At 36.7% G+C, this 20913-nt stretch overlaps 1 protein-coding gene and 1 non-coding gene across 13 annotated transcripts in view; one reads left to right on the top strand and one right to left on the bottom strand.

Annotated features, from left to right (window-relative positions):
* Positions 1-20913, top strand: part of SV2C (synaptic vesicle glycoprotein 2C) — a 394932-nt gene that overhangs the window by 33765 nt on the left and 340254 nt on the right. For 11 of the 12 annotated variants that reach the window (XM_072958521.1, XM_031674860.2, XM_072958523.1 and 8 more), the window contains exon 2: positions 11675-11966. The gene's annotated coding sequence lies outside the window, so the exon portion shown is untranslated. Of the gene's footprint in view, positions 1-1778; positions 2047-11674; positions 11967-20913 lie in introns of all 12 variants that reach the window. The other variant, XM_072958513.1, reaches the window with a different exon arrangement.
* Positions 8100-8177, bottom strand: TRNAS-AGA (transfer RNA serine (anticodon AGA)). Its single transcript has one exon. It is a non-coding gene; the product is annotated as a tRNA-Ser (tRNA).

Here is a 20913-nt window from a genome sequence, read left to right as displayed (position 1 = left end):
TTAACAAATTAAAGGATAGGGATGCTGGGCAGACAAAAAGAACGAATACCACATTCTACTGCTTTGAGGCTCACTTCCCTCCTCCCATATCACACATGGATTTTCATGTGGAATTTTAAATGCCTCATCCTAATATTAAAAAAAATTTCTATCTTATGTATGACCAAGATTACATTAGTTATTGTATCCAGCTTCATATTCAGGCTCCTGGGTGAAATTCATTCCTCTTCTGATTCCATTATGATTCTGCCTTGACATTCTAAAACCTGAAACTTGATTCTTTTTTTTCTTACTTAACAATTTGTGCAAGAAAATCATCTAAATTGATACAAGTGGCTCTACACCATCCATTTTCACTACTATATGGATATATTATCATTTATCAATTTTTCTGTTAAGGGATGTTGGAGTTTTTCTATTTTGGGCAATTATAAATAATGCAGTGGTAAACATTCTTGTACGTGTCTCTTTGTTCACATGTACAAGAGTTTTTCTAGGGGACATCCTAGGAGAGGAATAGCTGAGTCAGAGTTTGTGCATTTCCAACTTTTCCTCTTGTTAAATTGCTCTCCACTTTATATTCCCATCAACTATATGAGAATTTTTTTTTCCTGACCTCCTCAACAACACTTGCTATTATTGGGTAATAACATTTTTGCATATCTGCTAGGTGTGATGGTATCCCATTATATTTCTTACTTTCCTCTCGCTGATGTCAGACTTAGGTGGCAGGTATTACCATTAACTCCATTTTACAGATGGGGCATCTAAGGCTTGGAAAATAATTTGTCTAAGGCCTCACAGTTACTAGGGGACAGGAAATCAGGAATGGTCCTGGAAAGTCTAACTGCAAGCTATAACATTTTAGTTAACACTTCATTGTTAGGTCAATATGTGTTGTTTTAATGCAGAAACAACCCAGGAAGTTGCATTTTTCTCTTCCTTCTGTACTCTTCTAGTAGTCTACTCTCTGTCCAAACTTCTTTCCATTCCTCTAGTCATCTTTTTTTATCCCTTCCTTGTTTCCTTTTTCATCTTTTTTCTTCCCTCTTTCCTCTCCCTCAGTCCCTTTTTCCCTTCTCTATCCTTCCTTCTATGCCTGTATTTTAAAAAGTGATTTTAAGCTGGGTTATCTTGCACAGCTATTCATAGATTAGAGAAAATGAAGTGACTAGGCATGATAAAATCTTGAGAGATTAACTGAGTTCTCTTTACATTGTATGTGAAGAAATTACAAACCCACACACATCAAAGTTGAAGTGAAAAGAAAAAGCTGAATCATTTATGTGTATATAATTTGGAAATGACTGTTAGCAAAAACTCTCTCTGCAGCAGCTGCTTCTGATACACACCACTCGTCTCCCATAATTAGAACAAAATTTAAGCTTCCTTAGGAACTGAAATTATGCAGCAAATTTATAATTAACAGTAAAATATTGAATAGAGAGCTGCCCCACCATTCATTTCTACATTAATTTCTCTGTTTAGTTTCTTCAGCATGTACTACTCTTAGCTAAAAAAGAATTACCACGTAGTAGGTAATGTGAGGAATATGGTTACAAAATACAAGCTCCAGGTGTTCTAAACCTTGCAGTTGCAAGAGCAGTGAAGTGAATTGGACTCAGTCACCCAAGCACCAGGTTCAGCAAATTTCCAGGCCTTGGGGTTTGTTAGAAAGAAGATACAAGACATTGAATCAGGATTTTTATATAGAACGTTACAGTTTATCGTGTTGCTTTTTCCTTATGTGAAGAGATCTCTCCCCTTTGCTCACACAGCCTCTCTGCGTCCCGAGGACATTTTGCCTTCTGTGAAGCTTTTTGGTTCTCGTGGTTGTCGCCATCATAGTGCGAAAGATCCTTGACAATTAGCACCTTGCTTGACCCTGAATTCAATTAAGGAAGCAAACATCCTGCTTTCTAATTCTGATCATGTCCATGAAGAACTGGCCCAGAGCACATGGTGAAGCATTGTGATGACAGCAAGTCCCTTCACCTGCAGGGCCCCAAACTCTGGAATACAGCTCTACGAATGGAAAAATTGAAGGTGGGATATTGGGAGTGAAGCTGTGGTATAGGTTAGATAACCAATAAGAGCAGTATCATTTCTTGAGGTGCACCTGAAAAAGTGAGGATGGTAGATTCAGTATTGTTCATTTTTTTCCCTTTAAATTAAGACTCATGGGAGTTTGAAATAGGAGTAGAGGGTGAATTGAAAAAAATATTCTAAAGTTAATTTGGAAGAAAACATACATGAATTCACAAAAAAAATTTGAAAGAGTAGTAAGGAGTGATGACTTGTCAGACAAGGTATTAAAACTTATTACAAACTAGTTATTAGAACACAGTGGCGCAGGGGCAAGAGTAGGTCAGCTTACCTGTTCACCAACACATGGACATTTCTGGATTTTTCTCAGTTTTCAGCTATTATGAATGGAGCTTCTGTGAACATTCTTGTACAATTCTTTGCATGGACAAAGAATTGGAAAGGGTTCATCTGCTTTATTCATTTCACCAGTTCAAATGCTAATCTCATCTGGAAATGCCCCCCACAGACACACACAGAAATAATGTTTTATCAGCTATCTGGACATCCCTTAGCCCAATCAAGTTGACACATAAAATTAAACATTACTTATTGCAAATATTTTCTCCCAGTCTGTTTTCTTAATGGTGTGTTTAGAGAACAGAAGTTTGTAATTTTGATGAAGTCTACTTTATTATTATTATTTCTTATGGTTTATTCTTTTCATGTGCTACCTAAAAATTTTTGCTTGTATCAAACATGTAAACGTTTTTTCTGTGTTTTCTTCTAGAACTTTTATAATTTTTACTGATATGTTTAGGTCTTCTCTAACACAAGCATCTTAAGCTATGAATTTCCCTCTAACCTCTGTTTCAGCCTTATCCTTGATTGAACTTTGGTTTGAAATCTTTTCTAACTTTCTTTTTGATTTCTTCTTTAAACTATGTGTTATTAAGAACTATGTTGTTTAATTTCCAGGTATTTGGGGATTTTCCTTCTGTCTTTCTATTACTGATTTATAATTTAATTATCTTGTGGTCAGAGAACATACTCTGTGATTGTAATCCTTATCTTATGGCCCCCAAAATGATCTATTTTGGTGAATGTTTTGAATGTGCTTGAAAAGAAGGTTTATTATTATTTTTTGATGTATTCTATAGATGTCCATTAGGTCAAGTTTGTTGTGTTTCTCAAGTCTTTTTCATCTTTACTGATTTTTTTGGTATACTTGCTTCATCAGTTACTGAAAGAAAGCTGTTGGTCTCCAGCTGTATTTGTGGATTTATCTATTTTTCCTTTAGGTTTTGTCAGCTTTCTTCAGGTATTTTGAATCTGCATTATCATGTGCATTCCCATTTAGAATTGCTATGTCTTCTTGATGAATTTATCTTTTTATCATTATGAAATTCATCTCTATGTCTGTTCATATTCCTTGAACTCTACTTTGTTTTGTGTTAATGTAGCTACCCCAAGTTTCTTACAGTTAATGTTTGCATGGTATATTTTATTTTATACTTTTACTTTATCTGTGGATTTCTTTTGATTCATTCTGATAATCTCTGCCTTTTCATTAGAATGTTCAGATTATCTATATTTAGTGTGATTATTGATATGGCTGAATTTAAGCCACCTGTTTTTTTGTTCTTTGTTCCTTTTTCCTTCTTTTTGGGGAGTTAATTGAGTATTTTATAATATTTCATTTATCTCCATTATTGACTATTAGCTGTCCTTCTTTTGTTTGTTTTTAGAGGTTGTTTTCTAATTTAGAATGTGCATCCTTTACTTATCACCTTCCACTGGGGGTGGCAGGGTTTGTTGCCCTTCCCCCAGTGACTTCCACAGAGAAAAAGAGTTCAAGTGAGCTTTGTGCCTTTTCCATTCAACTGAGGGAAGCCATCTCTTGTCTCTCACCCTGCCTAATCTTTCTCATGAGCACCCTTTGGAGGTCTGTGTAGAAGCACTGCAAGTGAACATGAAGTCCACTTATGTCTGAAACTCCCAGGGGTTCTATGATACCACACTAGTCCATGCTGGCCCTTAAGTAAATTGTTAAGAATTTTAGCTGAATTCTTCTTGCCCACTTGTATGGTGTCCAGTGTCTCCTTCTCCTATACTTTGCCACAAGCAAGCCGATGCTTCCGTCTCCTTGAAGATCTTGCCTTTCCTAATTTATTGCCCTTTGATCTCAGCTATTTGGTGGTCTAAAGAAATTTTATGAATTTGCAGTTCATCCATCTTTTTCTTGTACTTGGGATGGGAATGCTACCTTTTCAGCTATATGCTAGGCATAAACAAAATTCTCACAGTAGAGGAACTTTAATGCAGTAATTAGTAATGGAAAAGCTAAGAAGCCAAGTAGAGGTTAGTGAGCAAATCAAAGATGTGCAATATCAGGAAGCCTAGGCTGGGAGGTGAAGGAAAGAGGTGCTATTCAGCCCAGTACCAAGCAGAATCTGGAACCACTGAGGAGGCTTGTCTGGTGGGAGCTGGAGCCATGGGTAAAACACAGACACTGCTTGAAATGGCACCTATGTCATGGAAGGAGGAAAAAAATACTCTATCTTTTCTCTTCCTCCTGCCATTCAGTTTCTGGACAGTACTATCCATTGGCCAAACTCGTTGTCTTCAACTGACATGGCAACATGGAGAATATAGCCTGTGGAGATCAAATACCTTTTTTATTACCCAGAAGAGAGTAGGTGAAAGCTGAACTATAGAACAGAGGGTTTTACTCTAATGTCAGCACAGATGTTTATCTTTTATTTTTCAATACTGTGTTTATGCTACCCTACTGATTTTTCAATTTGACTTTATCTATTGATGTCCTGTTAAAAATTTTGTTCTCTTGAACTGCTTACATCCTCCCCCATACTAAGCTTCCTCTATCTTGCAAATGTGGTTGTCAAAATTTTTATGTAAATAAATAATGAATGCTACACTTTTATGAATAGGTATGTACATGTCCACTGCTGAGCCATGTAATGCATTATGATTACATTTCCATTAAAAACTGTAAAAAATTATGGTTAAATACATATAGCATAAAATTTACCATCTCAGCTATTTGTACAGTTCAGTTGTGTTAAGTATATTCAAATTGTTGTGCAACCAATCTCTACAACTTTTTCATACCGAAAGCTCCCCCATTTTCCCCTCCTCTCAGCCCCTGGCCTCCACCATTCTACTTTCTGATTCTATGAGTTTGACTACTCAAGATACCTCTTGTAGGTAGAATTACACAGTATTTGTTTCAGCATAATGTCCTCAAGGTTCATATATGTTGTAGCATGTGTCATAATTTCCTTCCTTTTTAAAGCTAAATATTGCATGTATATATATATATATACATACATATATAAAACATATTTTGTTTATCCATTCATTCACCAATGTTTATTTGGGTTGCTTCCACCTTTTGACTATAGTGAATGAATCATGCCACTGTGAACATGGGTATACAAATACCTCTTTGAGAACATGCTTTAAATTCATTTGGTTATATATCTAGAAGTGGAGTTGCAGGCTTATATGGTATTTCTGCTTTTAGTTTTTTTAGGAACCATCATAATGTTTTCAACAGTGACTTTTGTATTCTTACCAACAATGCACAAGGGTTCCAGTTTCCTCATATCCTTGCCAACACTTGTTACTTCTGTTGTTGTTGTTTTATAGCAGCTATCCTGATGGATATGAGGTGAGTGGTATATCTCACTGTGGTTTTGATTTGCATTTCCCTGATGATAAGTAATGTTGAGCATCTTTTTATAAGCTTGGTGGCCATTTGTATATCTTCTTTGGAGAAATGTCTATTCGAGTCCTTTGCCCATTTTTTAATCAGTTTTTGTTGTTGTTGTTGAGTTGTAGGAGTTCTTTCTATATTCTGGATATTAATCTCTTACCAGATACGTGATTTAAAAATATTTTCTCCCATTTCGTAGGTTGCCTTTTCACTTTGTTGAGTGTGTCCTTTGAAATAAAGAAGTTTTTAAATTTTGATGTAGTCCAGTTATCTGTTTTTGCTTTTATTGCTTATACTTTTGATATCATATCCAAAAAAATCCTTACCAATCCTTACCTTACCTTCTGGTGTCATGAAACCTTTCCCTTATATTTTATTTTAGGAATTTTGTATTTTTTGGTCTTACATTTAGGTCTTTGATCCATTTTGAGTTAATTTTTGTATGTGGTGTAAGGGACCAAATCCATTCCTTTGCATGTGGATATCCAGTTTCCCCAACACCGTTTGTTGAAAAGACTGCCTTTTCCTCATTGAATGGTCTTGGTAACCTTGTCAAAAATCATTTGACCATATAAGTAAAGTTTTATTTCTGGGATCTCTGTTTTGTTCCACTGATCTATCTTTATGCCAACACTCTATTTTGTTCCATGTCTATCTTTATGCCAACACTACACTGTTTTGATTACTGTAGTTTTGTAATAAGTTTTGAAGTCTGGAAGTGTGAGACTTTCAAATTCATTCTTCTTTTTCAAGATTATTTGGGCTATTCAGGATCCCTTGAGGTTCCATATGAATTTTAGGATGGATTTTATTTTTAATTTCTAAAAAAAATCATTGGGATTTTAATTGAGATTGCATTAAATCTGTAGATTGCATTGGGTAGTACTGACATTTTAGCAAAATTACTTTTTCAGTAAGTCATCTCATCCCTGCTCTCAGTTGTGATTGATCTTGCCCAAATCAAAGAGATCTTCTGATTTCTGGTCTTTTGGGATGTCTAAATGGGATGTTAGAGTACTTTGGGCATTGGGTCCTATCTACTCCTTATGAAGATTTTCAACTAACCCTCTTGCTTTCAGCCCAACCTAAACTGTTGAACTCAGTGATATCTGGTTTATCCAATTCTTGAGAATTTGCAAGTTTCTGTAACTTATCAAGTCTTGACACATAATTCGCTTACTCCTTTTTTGGATTTCCCATGTCAGAGTCAGGCTTATTTTTCCTCTGGCTTATTAGGCTACTTTTCACTTATTATTTTTCAGTTTCCAGATGGTGTTGACATTTCTCATACACTATAATTATTTCCTTGTTTTTTTCCTCCCTGTAGATTTGTAGTTTTTAATTCCTTTTCCTCTCATTTTAATGGGATTTCAGAGGTAACAAAGAAAAAAACAATCACATTCAACCCAAGTTTACTCATAAATTTATGTATTATGTCTTAAATTATGAAAAAACTTAAAATAACAGGAAGTGGTTATCTTGACAGAGTTATAATTAGGCAAATTTGCTGGCTAATTCAACTTTAAAATGTTTTATTAATAGTAAGGTGAGGAAAAATGGAAATAGTTACGTTATTAGATATTTACTTCAGTTTTTCTCTTCATTTGACTAATTTTTATAGAAAATAATAAGAGAAATATGATTTAAGAGATTATAATAATAACAAAAAAGCTTATAATACTAAGAGAAAATGCAGAATACAAATTTGTAGATGCTGCTTGATCACAAATATGTGTCTAGAGTTTCATGATTAAAAGACGGTTCTTTATATTCCCTCTGTAGACAAAAATTGCTATAAATTTTAAAACCTTTTTCTTTGTTGTATTTAGAGTGCTTTGATGTTTACCACGAGTCCCTTTGAGTCCATATTAAAGGGATAAGAAATAACATCTAGATGGGAGCAGAGCAGAAGGAGAACAGACTAGAAGAAAGACTCATATCATTGAAGACACGGGCTTGCAGATTTTAAAGCAGTCCTTGACATTTTTTTCTGAATGCTGTAGTCGATCATGATTTCGGATTGCCTTCCTATTTTTAGAAGATTAGCAAATTTGTGGTTGTAAACAGTCACTCAGACTGTGTTGGGAGTGGGTATCTCAGGAAACGTATATGTAGAATGAGGGTATTTTCTCTCCCTTAAACTTCAGAACAAAGAGAGGTGCCTGGCCAGCCACCAGCTGCTTCAGCCCTGATGGTCTTCTGCTGCCAGCCTTCATCTAATTGCAACTGCACGGGACACCCTGAGCTCTCCAGCTAAGGGTTTCTTAAATTCCTTATTTAGGTTTATTTTTTGGTGGGGGGAGGTAATTAGGTTTACTTATTTCTTTATTTTTAGAGGAGGCACTGGGGATTGAACCCAGGACCTTGTGCATTCTAAGCACATGCTCTACCACTTGAGCTATATCCTGCCCCCCATTAAATTCTTGACCCCCAGAAACAGGAAAGAAAAGAAGGTGACTGTTGTTTTAAGCCACTAAAGTGTATTGGTAACTGATACAGTTATAGATAATGTAGTTATAGTACCAAAATATTTTCCAGTTATTTATTGGTACATAACAAACTACTCCAGAACTTAGTGGTATAAAGCATGTGTTTTATTATGCTCACAGATTCTGTGGATCAAGAATTTAGACAGGTTGTAATAAGGATGGTTTGTCACTGCTCCATGATGTCTGATGCATCAGCTGGAAAGACTCATAGGCTGGAAATGACTGAATGACTGAGGACTCGTGTCATTTGGAAGCTGCTTACTCACACATGTGTGGTGGTTGATGCTGGTTGTTGGCTGGAACCTCAGCTGGAGCACCTACCCAGCTCTTCTATGTGGCCTGGGGCTTCCTCACAGCATGATGGTTGGATTCCAAGAGCAAGCTAGTAGTTTCTTGTAGGCTTGTCCTGGAAACCTGCACAGTGTCCCTTTTATTGTGTTCACACAGCCTAGATTCAAGGGGAGAAGACATTAGCCCTTATCTCTGGTTGGAAGGAGTATCCAAGAATTTTCGATACATTTAAAATACCATCACACAATCCATAGCCTAGGTAGTGGTCTATAACATGGTCTGGCTCCAAAAGATAAACGGGGTTAATTATTTTCTCTTGTTTTAAAAATTTAAATAATGCAAAGGAATTATCTAGTTAGAAGTAAGAGGTAGAGACAAAAGAATACCGACAAGGCCATGGGTATGACCAAGGTTATGAAGAGGCAGAAACTATGAGAAAGCAGAACATCTACTGAGTAGAGATGCAGTGAAGGAGAAATGAAGAGAAAGGAAATTCATGTAGCCCTGGGGAGGGACCATAATAAGGCAGGGTGGGCTCTGCAATACCCCCGCCCCCGGCACTTTCGTTCAGTTCCAGTTCACTTGTTGCTTTTGACATTGACCCAGTTTTCTAGGTCACAGTAAATAACAGTGTCCTCCCTGGCAACAGGATGTGCTGAAATGAATGAGGCTGGGGAACAGCTTCTTCCCTCAGAGATTTTACCGTCATGATGGTGAGACCCACCATTAGAGACAAATAACTGTGTGAAATGGTCGGTGCTGGATAGTGAGAAAGAGCCACTCTGCTCGTTATGTCCATCTGAACCTGATTGTTATCGGCTGGGAAGAGTGGGAAGCAGGCACAAGAAAATAATGCATTATTTCTAAAGATGTATGTTTTAGGGTGCGTTTTGAAATGGCAATGTGTAACTTAGTAGAGACCTGGTTTTATCCAATCACGGGAATTATTTTTGTAATTCAGGCATGAAAAAAACTTCAAAATACATTTGTTCAATAGGTTTTTCCCCAAATTTGAGAACACTTACATTATCTGGTTTATATTGGTCCAATGATTACTTAATTCGTGGCATACACTTTTAAAAGAAATATTTTGTTACCCAAGAAACAAGATGCTTTCCCGGTGCTCTTCAGTGCGGTGTTTGGATTTCATCTGCTGCTATGTACTGAGCTTTCCATCTAAAGAGATAGGCACGATAGTAACTATCATAAGTATTAGATATTAGTGTGTCATGGGGAAAATGTATGAAAAGCCCAGGAGTTTTTCAATGAATGACCTTTGTCGGCAGGTACAACCCCCTTCTGAGCTGACTTCACATTGTGTCTTTTCTGTCACAGCAAGAGCAGCTCGAAACATGCCACTTTACTGGCAGAATTTTAAGTGAGTCTGGTAGAAGAGGTCTGTAAGAAAAAGACATACACTAGTATCATTCACATGAATATTAGGCAGTCAGTATGGTACCACTATCAAAACAGCATTGACTCCAAGAACATCATCTTCTTACTAGAGAGAATAAAGAGTTGAGCTGTGAATAATATTGATATATGTAGTACAATGTGAAGTCAGGTTAGGGGAGGGTTGTATCTGCTGACAAGGGTCATTCTTTGAAAAACTCCTGGGTTTTTTACACAGTTTCATCGTGTGACACACTAGCATTTAATACTTTTTGTAGTTATTTAACCTAATCATTGTGCCAAGGATATAATTGACCTTAACTCCTGTAGGAGGAACATAGAGTAACAATGCTCTAATTTTGTATGTCTCTGTTCTATAGTGACAGGCTGTCATTTTCTATAATTTACCAGAGATGATGAACAATGTGTGTAGGCTGAATGTAGTTGCTTAGTAACCACCTTTTAAAACTTTCTTAAATGTAATTACCTCTCTGCCAGGGAAACATTGATCCAGCTAATTTGCATTGAACCACTCTCTAAGCAACTCAGCATATTAAACACCCTGGTGCTTTTTATTTCAAATTATTTGCCTTTCTAAATTCTGTTAAGGTAAGCCACCTTTGTTATGATCGTTATTTCTCTTTGAACAAAGTGAGACTTCCAAATGATTATACATTGTCCTTTCCCCTGCTGTTTTTCTGTTTTTTTATATTGTCTTTCTTTTTTTTAAAAATTGAGGATGGAAACTTGTGAAGAATCATGAAAATCTTCAGTTCCATTCTAAATGATTCTAAATGCTTTCAAACATCACCAATCTGTTTTTTTTAACTGCATATCAAAATTTGTACGATATGAATGTTCTCTTTGCTTCTGTCCCTGATCCCACTTCTTGCTGTTAATCGAACATCTGTGTTGCTATTTAAAAAAACGTGGAGTCTAAGTGGACACCTAGCACATAACTTCACTTTTTACAGTCTTGTCTACCCATGTACACTGACTTGAAGGAGGAAGTGATCAAAAGCTAGAATTTTGTTAAACATTTATTGTTAGTGTTGCAGGATAATATTTCAAATCATTATCTGCTGTCCTATTTCAAGTGCACTATTTCAAGTCCATCTTGTATAGTTGCCCACTTTTCCCCATGTGACAGAAAGAACTCCTGTGATGTAGGAATAATTCACAGCTGAGGACAAGGCTGACTTATTCTTTGATTCCAAGTTTGAGGTGATTGTGAGATAGAAAAGACCAGAAACAGATTTGAGTAACTGGAAGAACATGTTTGTTTTCACTTGCCAATCCCCAAACTTAATAAATGAAGTCCAGGCTAGAGGAGAGGGGGAAGTTTGAGGACAAAGGAAAGTAGAAACAATATACTGACTTCACACCCAAGTGTATGTCTGCACCCTCTCAAATCTTCCTTATATCTCCAGATCCCAGAGAGGAACATCCCAGGTGAAATTTGGCACAATTGCAAGCTTCTGAGAGAAATCCCTTGGTCCATGCTGTCTCAGCAAAATGGCAGAATGGTATAGAAGGAAAAGAGTGGACCAGAGACATTCCCCTCCCCATCAAAAACACACCACTTTTCCCCCGGATCCTGAGACCCAGTTTTTCTTGGGGCCCCAGCCTGGGGACACAGAAATTAGCTGTGAGGGAGAGCTGGTAAACCCACCTGCCAGGAAATCACCTGACAGGGTTGAGAAGGTCTTCACCAAAAGAATGCTGTTTGCGCTTTCAGCCAGGGACAAGATGGAGTGCGGAACTGAACCCAGAGGACTGGCAGCACCAGAGAGCAATGAGGAGCTGATGGTCAAGAGCTCTGAGCTCTACCTGAGGAAGCACTGAACACCTTAAGCCAAGAGGACAGAAAAGTTACACTGCCAGAGACACCAGCAGACACAGGACCTCACAGAGGTGACATGTACGCTGCCAATGCTGTAGTGCTCCTGTGTGCTTCCTTGAACTCAGATAATATTCCAGAGAGAAGAATGGAGGAAGACAGAACATTCAGCTCTCTAAAGTTTAACCAGGTAAGTGGTTTAATTACAAGTTGGAACTGATCCAGTGAAGAATCCCTGCTAGACCAAGAAAATCCAGGAACTACTTGTATTAAGTTGCTGCCCTTTATACAGATTGGGAAAAAAGATTTAACTGATATACAAATAAAGTGATCATGTTTGCACCCTGTTAATTTGGCAATCGGTTTTCTGTCTGGGGGCAAATTATTTGATTCTATTGTGTCCGATTTTCCCCATCTGCAGAAATACGAAATGTTCAACTTCACAGGGTTGTTGTGAGGTTTTGAAATAAAATATACCACGCTTTTGGCACACAGTGTCTGGAATACAATCACAGTATCGTATTCTTGACCTTAGGGCACTCCTTCATTCCCCCTCTCCCCGCCCTCCCTTCCACCCCTCACCTGGAAAGAAGGCTCCATGTGGGCAGAACTTCCTTATTCGCTTCTGTATCCATAGCGTCTGGCACATAGTAGGTACCCAATAAATAGTTGGTGAATGAATAAACTGGCAAGGAGCTCTGGAGAGATGGCTGGGAGTGTTAAAGCAGGTCCTACCTATAGGGTAAGCCCAAATGAAAGGAAAAAAACTAGACCTTAGTGGGATGAATGGAAGAGCAGACGTTTGTGAATGAAGTCTCAGGAGAGCAGTTCTGATTAGGAGGAGGCAAACAGAACACAATCATACTCATATGCATACAGTTTTATAATAGAAGGGGGACAGATATCCATGGTCTACATGGACAAAAATAATCCTGAGGTATAAGATCATACCGTCATACCTTGTATTTTCCAACAGTGTGTGTGCATGCTTATGGGGAAGTCCATGTGTGTCTGTTCCTAGTGTGTGTTTCTGAGTGCCTATAAAATGCTTGGATTAGATTTTTCAATCTTACCTGATTGTTTTGGATCTCTCCTCTATCCATCTCTCATATGAAAACTGAATTTTTCTGTTTTAAAACTATAAACAGTAGAATTTAACTGCGTCACAAAATCAGTGCTTTAAGAATTTTTTTTTACTCCTAATGCTTGAAGAATTTTTTTTTTACTCCTAATGCTTGAAGAATCTTTAAGAGCTTGTAAAGATGAAGAAAACTTTAAAAGATTTTCATTTGACATTTCAAGACCACTGTAAACGGTTTTTAGAATATAATTAGCCCTTAGGCCTGGCTCATTTATAAAATGGGTAACAGGCTTGACCTTGGAATAAGAGCAAATTGTAAGGGATAATGGGAGTAGGACATAGTATACCTTCCTTCTTTCTTTTCCTCTTTCTTTCTTTCTTTCAAAATAAAAAAAAAACATTAAAATCTCATGTTTGTAGTTTTTATTATTTTTATCATAACTGCTAGGAATGACAGGTAATGATTTTCTGAAGGAACAAAATTTTGTATTTCTAATATTTGAAGAGATTTAATACTCTTTACATAGTAAGTGATGCTGTTTAATTCTGTTTTTCTTGAAAATCCTTATCATTTGATTTCCATATTCTTTGCCACATAAGGAATGCCCTCTGTAGAAAGTGGTCTGCCCTAATATTATGACATTCTTATGAAGCCATAAGTTAATGTTCTTTTATTTATGAGAAAAGGAAAAGTTTAATTTTTTTTTTGGAATAACTACTTGAATATGACACCATTCACATAATGTAGAACTTCATGCTTCCAGTAAAGATCTTTCTCTGAGACCAGCAGCAAGAAAGAGTTATTTAGGAGAAGCTAACAGTAGATCCAGTTGAGTAGGAAGGAGTTGGTCCCATGATTCTCAAACTTTAGCATTATAAGAATCACCTGGAGGGGAGGGAGGGTCTAGGTCAGTGGTAGCGTGTGTGCTTAGCATGCATGAGGTCTTGGGTTCAATCTCTGGTACCTCCACCAAAAATAATAAACAAATAGATAAACCTAATTACCTCCTATCCAAAAATTTTAAAAATAATTAAAATAAAAATAAGTTTTTTTTAAAAAAAGAATCACCTGAAGAATTTGTTAAACCCACAGATCACTAGGCCCTGTACCCAGAGATTTTGATTTAATGTGTAGTGTAGTGGTGGCCTCCAAAAAGATATATTCAGATTCTATCCCATGGAATCTTGTGAATGTGATCTTAGTCGTCCTGGATTATTGGGGTGGACCCTAAATCCAGTGATAAGTGTCTTTATAAGAGACACAGAGAAGGGGAAAAGACATACAAGCGAAACAGCCATGTGAAGGCAGAGATTGGAGTTTTGTAACCACAAGCCGGGGTACACCTAGAGCCTCTAGAAGCTGGAAGAGACAAAGAATGATTCTTCCCTAGAGACTTGAAGTAAGCACAATCCTGCTGACACCTCGATTTCCAACTTCTGGCCCCCAGAGCTGAAAGAGAATACATTTTTGTTGCTTTAAGCCACTTGGTTTATTGTAAATGTTTCAGCAGCCCTAGGATACTAATACAGGTGTAGACCAAGAGCCTTCACTTCTACAAGCTGATGCTCTGCTAAGTGGACCATGATTTGAATAGCACTGATTTAGAAGATGCTGCAAGTTTAGATGAAAAGAAATGAGAAACTCACAACTGGAAAGGTGATAACTCATGAATTACAAATAAAACACGAAATTATAAAAGAAGACATACAAATCACTGAGAGTGGGAGAGGGAGGCAGGGAAATATAGAATTTTTTTTCTTTCTTTTTAAAATTTTTTTAACAGTAGGATGGGTTTGAGATCATGTTATTATCAGTTTAATAAAAACAGGTATAGGTTAATAGATTTACAAAAAAGGGTAACCACAAGTCAAAAATTTACAAGGGAGTCACAAAAATTAAATAAAATCCATGATAATACAAAGGAAAATTACCAAACCACAAAAGGAAGAAGAAAGGAACAAAGAGGATATACCAATTCAACTGCAAAGATAAGTTCAAAATGCCATAAACACACATCTATCATTAATTACTGTAAATGTTAATGGACTAAATGCTCCAGTCAAAAGACATAGGGTGGCAGACTGGATAATAAAGCAAGAACCTTCAATATGCTGCATACAAGAGACCCACTTTAGGGAGAAGGACACATATAGATTGAGACTGAAAGGATGTAAAAGGATATTCCATGCAAATGGAAAAGCCAAAAAAGCAGGTGTTGCAGTACTGATTTCAGACAAAATAGACTTTAAAACAAAGGCCATAAAGAAAGATAAAGAGGGACATTTTATAATGATTAAAGGAGTGATACAAGATGAAGACATTACACTCGTTAACATATATGCACCCAATATAGGAGCACCTAAGTACATAAAAGAATTACTAACAGAGATAAAGGGCGATATTGATGGGAATACAATCATAGTTGGAGATTTTAACACTGCATTAACATCACTAGACAGATCTTCCAGACAGAAAATAAACAAGGCAACAAAGAAATTAAATACTACAATAGAAAAACTAGATTTGGTGGATATTTTCAGAGCATTACAACCCCAAAAAATAGAATATACATTCTTTTCAAGTGCACATGGAACATTTTCCAGGATCGATCATGTACTTGGACACAAAAGAAACCTCAACAAATTTCAGAAGATAGAAATTATCTCAAGCATCTTTACTGACCACAATGCCATGAAACTGGAAATCAACAACAGAGAAACAAAGGAGAAAAAAAGAAAAGCATGGAGATTAAACAATATGTTATTGAAAAAACAATGGATCAATGAGGAAATCAAAGCTGAAATTAAAAAATACCTTGAGACAAATGATAATGAAAGCACAAGCACTCAAAACCTATGGGACACAGCAAAGGCAGTGCTAAGAGGGAAGTTTATAGCGATACAGGCCTTCCTCAAAAAAGAAGAACAATCTCAAATTAACAAGTTAACCCACCACCTGAATCAATTAGAAAAAGAACAACAAAAAGCCCCAAAAAGCAGCAGAAGGAAGGAAATAATAAAGATCAGAGAGGAATTAAATACAATAGAGATTAACAAGACCATAGAAAAAATCAACCAAACCAAAAGCTGGTTTTTTGAAAAAGTAAATAAAATCGACAAACCTCTGGCCAAACTCACAAAGAAGAAAAAAGAGAGAGCACAAATTAGCAAAATAAGAAAGGAAAATGGAGAAATTACAACAAACAAAATAGAAATACAGAATATCATACGAGAATATTATGAAAAACTATATGGAACCAAACTGGATAACCTAGAGGAGATGGACAAGTTTCTGGAAACATACTGTCCACCAAAACTGAATCAAGAAGAAACTGAACACTTGAACAATCCGATCACTAGAAAGGAAATAGAAATAGCAATTAAAAACCTCCCTACAAATAAAAGTCCAGGACCGGACGGCTTCACCGGGGAATTCTACCAAACATACAAAGAAGAACTCATACCAGTCCTTCTCAAACTCTTCCAGACGATTGAAAAGGAGGGAATACTCCCAAACTCATTCTATGAAGCCACCATCACCCTGATACCAAAACCAGGCAAAGACACTACAAAAAAAGAGAATTATAGGCCAATATTACTGATGAACATACACGCCAAAATCCTCACCAAAATTTTAGCAAATAGAATCCAACAACACATAAAAAAGATTATACGTCATGACCAAGTGGAGTTCATCCCAGGGACACAAGGCTGGTTCAACATACGCAAATCAATCAATGTAATACATCACATCAACAAGAGAAAGGACAAAAACCGCATGATCATCTCAATCGATGCAGAAAAAGCATTTGATAAAATTCAACACCCATTTATGATAAAAACTCTCGCCAAAGTGGGTACAGAGGGAACATATCTCAACATAATAAAAGCTATATATGACAAACCTACAGCCAGCATAGTTCTCAACGGTGAAAAACTCAAAAGCTTCCCACTAAGATCTGGGACAAGACAAGGATGCCCACTATCACCACTCCTATTCAACATAGTCCTGGAAGTCCTAGCCACAGCAATCAGGCAAGAGAAAGAAATAAAAGGGATCCAAATTGGAAAAGAAGAGGTAAAAGTGTCATTATATGCTGACAACATGTTAGTATATATAGAAAACCCTAAAAGGTCCACACAAAAGCTACTAGAGCTGATTGAAGAATTCAGCAAGGTAGCAGGTTACAAAATTAATGTTCAAAAATCAGTTGCCTTTCTTTACACTAATGATAAGTCAACAGAAAAAGAAAGTAAAGAAACAATCCCCTTTAAAATAGCACCCAAAGTAATAAAATATCTGGGAATAAATCTAACCAAGGAGGTGAAAGAATTATACACAGAAAACTATAAACCACTGATGAAGGAAATTAAAGAAGACTTTAAAAAATGGAAAGATATTCCATGCTCTTGGATTGGAAGAATCAATATTGTTAAAATGGTCACACTGCCCAAGGCAATCTACAGATTTAATGCAATCCCTATCCAATTACCCAGGACATATTTCACAGAACTAGAACAACTCATAATAAAATTTATATGGAACCATCAAAGACCTAGAATTGCTAAAGCATTACTGAAGAGAAAGAAAGAGGCTGGAGGAATAACTCTCCCAGACTTCAGACAATACTATAGAGCTACAGTCATCAAGACAGCATGGTATTGGTACCAAAACAGACATATGGACCAATGGAACAGAATAGAGAGCCCAGAAATGAACCCACAAACTTTTGGTCAACTCATCTTCGACAAAGGAGGCAAGAATATACAATGGAATAAAGACAGTCTCTTCAGCAAATGGTGTTGGGAAAACTGGACAGCAGCATGTAAAACAATGAAGCTAGAACACACCCTTACACCATATACAAAAGCAACTCACAATGGATTAAGGACTTAAACATAAGACAAGATACAATAAACCTCCTAGAGGAAAACATAGGCAAAACATTATCTGACATACATTTCAAAAATGTTCTCCTAGAAGAAATAAAAGCAAGAATAAACAAATGGGACCTAATGAAACTTACAAGCTTCTGCAGAGCAAAGGAAACCAGAAATAAAACAAGAAGAAAACCTACGGAATGGGAGAAAATTTTTGCAAGTGAAACCGACAAAGGCTTGATCTCCAAAATATATAAGCAGCTCATATGACTCAATAAGAAAAAAATAAACAACCCAATCCAAAAATGGGCAGAAGACCTAAGCAAGCAACTCTCCAAGGAAGACATACAAATGATCAAAAAGCACATGAAAAAATGTTCAATATCACTAATTATCAGAGAAATGCAAATCAAAACTACAATGAGGTATCACCTCACACCAGTCAGAATGGCCGTCATTCAAAAATCCAAAAATGACAAATGCTGGAGAGGCTGTGGAGAAAGGGGAACCCTCCTACACTGCTGGTGGGAATGCAGTTTGGTGCAGCCACTATGGAAAACAGTGTGGAGATTCCTCAAAAGACTAGGAATAGACTTACCATATGACCCAGGAATCCCACTCCTGGGCTTGTATCCAGAAGGAAATCTACTTCAGGATGACACCTGCACCCCAATGTTCATAGCAGCACTATTTAAAATAGCCAAAACATGGAAACAACCTAAATGTCCATCAACAGGTGACTGGATAAAGAAGAGGTGGTATATTTATACAATGGAATACTACTCAGCCATAAAAACCGACAACATAACGCCATTTGCAGCAACATGGATGCTCCTAGAGAATGTCATGCTAAGTGAAGTAAGCCAGAAAGAGAAAGAAAAATACCATATGAGATCGCTCATATGTGGAATCTAAAGACTCATGGACAGAGAATACAGACTTGTGGTTACCAGGGGGTAGAGGGTGGGAAGGGATAGACTGGGATTTCAAAATTGTAGAATAGATAAACAAGATTACACTGTATAGCACAGGGAAATATACACAAAATGTTATGATAAATCACAGAGAAAAAAATGTGACAATGAGTGGGTATATGTCCATGAATGACTGAAAAATTGTGCTGAACACTGGAATTTGACACAACATTGTAAAATGATTATAAATCAATAAAAAATGTTAAAAAAAAAAGAAATCAAATCCAGGGATGTTCCAAAAAAACAGTTGAATGCAATAAATTTAGATCATCAAACTGTTTAGGATATCTGAAGATGAGCAGTAATGAAATGAAGTTAGCTTGAATTGCGTCAATTACTTTTTCTCCTTTTGATGTCGTGAGTGTTCTATGCTCACAGAGCCTGTTAACTACTGAGTATCCTCCAGCCTCAATTTGAACTTCGTTTCCTAGGTGGGAGCGTCCAGATTAGCCTTTATTGTAACACTAATGGCTCTCTGTACTTCTTTGTGGCCCTAATCACCACTGTAATGATTGTTTAATGTCTGTCTTTCTGGAACATTGTAAATTTTTAAAGGACAGAGACCACAAAATTCTTATTAATGGCTGTATCCCCAGTTCCTAATACAGGATCTGACACACAGTGACATTCAGAAAATATAGCAATGAATGGAAGTTGAGCCCTGTCCTAACGAAGGTAGAAATCAGAAGTTCAGAGATCACTACTCTGAGTGGAATGTTTGCTGTTTCCCTATTGACTGTACATTTTTATTAAGCAGATTTAATAGATAAAATCAGATGTTAGAAGTAGACCAACAAATGATTATTAAGTATTTCTTTCTGTGCAGAATGATTTATTAATTATACGCACTGAATCAAAATACATGTTTTGTAAATACAAGCGCTTGCAGCTCCAGTGATTGCTGTGGTTATGTTTTCTCCTCTGAGCAAGTTGATTTTCCATCAATTTGTGTTATACACATGCAAAACAGATGACATCTTCTGGAAAGTATTCATTTTAGTAACCACAAAATACTTACGTCTTTATTAGGCTTTTAGAGATAGGCTTTGAAATGCAGCTTCTTATTTTTTTTAATCAACAATGTGAAATTAGCTTTTTAAGTGTACCGTCACTTTACATTCCTGAGAACAAAATGACCAATTTGTTACTATGACTACCTAACACTGGTGAGAATTTAATTGTTAAATCCCAGGCTAGCACACAGAATGGTACTCAGTTTTGGTCGGGTCACTGCCTCCAGCTCTAGCCATGCAAGGTGACCCAGGAAATTTTAGCAGAAGTTGTTATATAAGATTAGCTCATTCTTCTTCTGTGGAATACCTTTGGTTTTAACCTTTCAAAATATACTTTTTTTTCTAGCTGTACTGAGGTATAACTGACAAATAAAATTAGAAGATATTTAAAGTGTACAACATGATGATTTGATATGTATACACTGTGAAAGGATATTTCACTGAGATATCTTAAAAGGTTTCTACCAACTAGATAATATTTTACATATTAGCTACTAGCTAGTAAGTGTAGTTTTGAGTTAAAACCTTTGAGTTCAAGTTTTAAATTCATCTCTATGTGAATTAAAAAGACCATATTCTTTTCATAAGACCACATGTAACAATAAAATAAGTGGCTTAGGAGTTCCACCTCAGGCTAGGATGTGAAAGTGTGATATTGTGGTTTATAAGAAATATCAACTTGGTCTTAGTCCATGGTTTCTGGCTCACTGCTCCCCAGACTCTTGGAATTTTCTGAGTGATAAGAGAAATTGGAGCATCTTTTAGCCTAATATTTGGTCTCTGGTCCTCAGTTTCTGAAATCACTTCAGAACTATAAAGGTGAAATAGGTGTCTTGTTAGTCATAACAAACTCCTTTCCACCAAAACTGCATTTATGTTAATGAGGTGACTTTTGGACCTGCACCTAAGGATGGGAGCTGGTTGCCAGGGGAGTCAACCATGTAATTAGAGGGTTGCAACTTTCAGTCACCCTCCTGTCCCCCATCTAGGGAGGGGAGAGAGCCTGGAGATTCAGTTCAGTCACCAGTGACCAATGAGTTAATCAGTCATACCTATGTAATGAGGCCTCCATAAAAACCCCAAAAGATGGGTTTGGAGAACTTCTGAGGTGTTGAACACATGGAGTTGCTGCAAGATTAGTGCCCATGGAAGCTCTGTGCCCTTTCCCATACCTTGCTCTATGAAACT

This window comes from Vicugna pacos, chromosome 3 (genome assembly GCF_048564905.1).
Source record: "Vicugna pacos chromosome 3, VicPac4, whole genome shotgun sequence".
Taxonomy (NCBI): domain Eukaryota; kingdom Metazoa; phylum Chordata; class Mammalia; order Artiodactyla; family Camelidae; genus Vicugna; species Vicugna pacos.
Note: the sequence above shows the minus strand (reverse complement) of the source record. Positions and strands in the feature narration are given on the sequence as shown.